Raw genomic sequence first — 4,494 nt, 5'->3', positions numbered from 1 at the left:
TAACTGTATTAATTCAACTGTAAACCTAAAAATTTACAGCCAATTTTGAAAGAGACGCATCTTAGCTCTGGAAATTGTTATTGAATATGTCAATGCTGTTCTAATGAAATACCTCTTCTAATTATATGGTTATTAAATAAATAATAAAAAATATATCTCTTAAATTCACTACAATGTTATTTTTGTCAAAATATATTGATATATAATTCAATATAACTATATTAAATTTTTTCATTGAGCAATGTGCTCAACTGTAACATGATATACAATTTAGTATTTATAATTCCCTTATATTTAGGATAGCAAATATTTAAGGCTTTCTTGTTATTAGAGCCTAAAACTTACTTGCTGTGTATGAGCTCCATCCAGAGCCAACAGTTGTGGCACACACCTTCATTTCCATCACTCAGGAGGCAGAATCAGGTGGACACTGGTGAGAATGAGACCAGCCTGGTCTACATGGCCAGTTCTTGGCCAGCTGGGGCTACAGGGAAACCTTATCTCAGATAAAATAAAATGAAAACCAAAATTAAAACAAGAGGGTACTCTGAAATTCAAGTACACAAAAAAATTTCATCTGGTTCAATCCTCATCCTTGGGCATCAGGTTTAACACCCTGTCCACGTCATATACATAGTTTTAAAAGGTCCACATTCCATATTAAAAGCTTTAGGAGAAAAATAATAGTTCACATTATGAAGACTTGATTCTTAATAATCTCATACTGGATCCTAGGCTGTCCTTGACTCACTAAGCTATCATGCTGCCTTCCAACTCATGGCAATCCTCCTGATAGATCATGCCCAGAGCTAGGATTACAGTCATGGGCCCTCCTGCCTGGGTAAAACAAACTGCTTTTTAACATGCCATGTATATTTCAGGAAATAAAGCTAATTCATTCTGGTCATTGTTTTAGTGCATTGAACTCTCAAAGTTAATGGATTCATGATTATACTTTGCATTTTTGTTGTACCTCAAGAAATTAATGCATCATTACCTCTAAATGGCTTCAAATTTGTCCTTCCCATCATTTGTTGGATCAATGACTTTGAGCCACTGATTATATAGAGTAGATGACATCAAGCTTCCTTGGATATTTTGAAGAAAGCCCTTATATACAAAAGTAGTATTATTCTTAATGAAAACCTATACTGAAAAAATAACTGAGAAACTCTAATTGAAAAGTTCAGTTCAGCCTCCATTTCCTCACAGATCCCCAAGCTGTTCCCTATACAGACACCTGACTAGCAGTCTGCTGATTGGCACACCTAGAAGCAGAGCTTGGGTTTACTCAACCAAAACTAGAAACCCAGGATCAGAGTCTGGATGGTGCAGTGAGTGAAGGGAGACTTCTCAGCTTCAGCTTCCCATAGTGGACATTCGAGCAATCAAGGAAAAAATGAGAAAAAATACATCCATCAAAATACTATGGTGTTTTGAAGGAAGGAAACTATGTGTGTTCTCTGGAAGAAAAATGCTCCTAGGAAGTTCCTGCTTCATTTCTCTAAGCTTTGAAAAATTCATCTCTGAAACATAAAAAATATAAGGGGATGTACAGGTGAAATGTTCAATGAGTAACAAATTTTATTCCTTTAACTAAACCATATGTGTTTGAAATATACATATACATTATATGTATATGTATGTATATATGTCATTTCAACACACAGACACACACACACATACACACACACACACACACACACACACACACACACCACAAAAAGTAAGAGTCAGTATTTGGGTCTCTAAATATTAGTTCTAAAAGTATCAAAATCTTGGCTCCTCAAATATATGGGTATGAAATATCATTTTGTAAATGTGATGATCAACTCCTATTGACAGAAGGTGCATGTTTACAGTTGTGCAACCTATATAGGTAGGAGATGTTTCATCCCTAGTCCAAGAATTCAGGAGTCTTAAGCAGGACAATTTCAATTTAGAGATCAGCTTGGGCAACAGAGCAGAACCATGTATTCAAAAAACTGTAAAACAGAAAACGTTTTTTTTTAAGATTTCATGATTTTTTATTTATTTATTTATTTTATTTATTAACTACATGATTAGAAGAAGCATTTCATTACAACTTTAACATATTCAGTAACAACATAAAACACTTTTAAATGAAGGGAATTTTCATTTCTCCAAAACCCAAGATATCCTACTGCTTTGTTAACTCTGAAATATGCACTTTGGTTCTACTACTGACTCTAAACAGTCCCCAAAACCTCTTAGTGTTAGCATATTGAAAATATTCCTCCTGGCAAGTCTCATGACCATAATTCAGTAACTGCTCACTCATTATAATAATTTTGTCCTGATTCACATAGCAGGGCTTGGATTCAAGTACTGGCAATACAGCATTAAATAAAACAAATAAATCCTCACTCCCCTTATACCATTAACATGATGTGAGAACAAGAACAAAAAAAAAACCCAACTTGATAGTGAGGGTTACACAGCTTTCCATCCCAGGGAGGGGTCCCAATGCTTGGAGACAGAGAGCACTACAGCCCTGACTTATTCTGAGGGTCCTTGAAGGGAAGAGTCTGTAGTATATTTGCTGTATGTCACCAACCTTAGTGACATGACCGAGAGCTCCAAAGTACTTTGAGGTTGTAGGTAGTGAACTCAGAACTTGACCCAGCAAAATATGCCAGAGGTATTTTGTGGTAGGCCACTGCTTGTAAGTAGCTCAACAGAAGAGTCATTGTGGTGCTGATGTCATTTGTTCGGTCAGGGTAATTCTTTAGTCATGATGATACGCAATTCTATTCTTGCTAGAAAATCACATTTATTTCACATGTGTTTCTCAGAGAGGACAACACCTAATTCATTTGGATGCCCAATATGTAATACTTGGTCTGCTGTAAGCAGTTACTCAACTGTGGATATACATCCTGTAGCTCAACATTAATGGGAATAAAGAAAGAAATGTGTAAAAGATTCCTAATAATTTTTGGAGATGTTTGGCACTCATTACAACATTATTACATGCTATGGAGCTGTTGATAAGCATCAGTACAGGTAAGTCTTTATGTTCTCTAACATCTCAGCTTGTATAAAACCTATGACATTTTCACCCAGGTTTGAAGTCATACTTTTCAGATAACTCGTGCAGACAAAGGTGCTTCCTATGTTACAGGATGGTGGGTGGTGATGACACATGGCCAACACTAACAAAAGACTCCAAAAGTGAGAATGATGGAGACAGTGCAGGCATGTAGGGCCACGTTTAAAGTAAAGGTGGTTTAATAGGGACAGGAATGAAGATAAAGGGATGAAAAACTTAGGATCCTTCTGCAGTAGATTTTGATTGATTGTAAGACAAAAGTTGGCTAAATATGCCAAATTAGTATAGTTTTCAATTATTTTTATTGTACAAATTTTACTATCATTTAAAAAAATCTATATTATATGCATGATACTTGGTTTGGTAAGCATTCAACAGGATCACCTTGTACTTCATATTTTATTCATAAGTGTGTTACTATCATGCCTGGATTTTTCAGGAGTAAAATTAGAGGGCACTGTAAAATTGGAAAGTCACATATAATTAATATGGCTTTTAACCTCAAATGTAGATTGCTTTAATTATAAGCTTGTGAGGAATCTTTCAGCTTGTCATATATTTAATCTTTCATGACTTATTATTTCAGGGTAATCATGATGAAAGAAAATGTTCCTGTATCTACAGAAGTTGTTAAGTATAGATGATGCTTGAAACGTCTCTACCTTCAGGACAGAAGCCACGAGGAGGATGGGTTTCTGGCTCAGGTCCACTTTCTTCTCCTGAATCCAGCCTTTCCTTTAGGGCTCTACATGCTTTGATACTGGGTGTCTTCCTGAATATTCCTTCAGTGGTTGGTCCTTTGTCATTGATCAAAGAGAGCATATCCTGAGTGAAAAAAGAAAGGCACCTGTTGCTCCACAGCCGCAGGGAAGCAGACAATTTGACCCCTAGTTGGGAACCAGAGCAGTGCTATGTAAGGGAGCAGTGCTAGAGCTGGGAGGAATGAAGCAGAAATCAAATTGTACTTATTGCGTCTAAATCTATGTTCTCAGCCCCGACCCTCAAGGCACACTAACTTGTCATCCTCAAACCCTGAGAACATGCGTCAATTAGATTTTCCTCTGTAGTGATTTGATGACTGTGATTGAAACTTCTCTGCCTAAAGGCTTCTGAGAATGGCCACCTCTCTCCTTAATGTCAGCTGTATGATCGCCTTTCACGTGTGGCAGTCTCATTTCTCATTGGCTTATCCACCTTAAGTGACACAAACCCATATCTACTTCCTGTATGTTCTGGTTTCTTATAAAGTGAAGCTTAAATCTGAGTCCTCGAGGAAACTTTTTCTGATTAGATTTCCTTTTTGCTTAATCTTGCATTTCCTTCTGTCCTGTCTTCTTGTTTTCCTTTTCTGTGTGGAAAGACCCTGTCAGAGTCAGGAACTCAAGGGAATTGCTAACTATCATGCCTTATGTAGCCTATGT

The sequence above is a fragment of the Nannospalax galili genome, unplaced genomic scaffold (assembly GCF_000622305.1).
Source record: "Nannospalax galili isolate Female #2095 unplaced genomic scaffold, S.galili_v1.0 scaffold1347, whole genome shotgun sequence".
In the NCBI taxonomy this organism is placed as follows: Eukaryota; Metazoa; Chordata; class Mammalia; order Rodentia; family Spalacidae; genus Nannospalax; species Nannospalax galili.
This window is presented reverse-complemented; position numbering follows the sequence as displayed.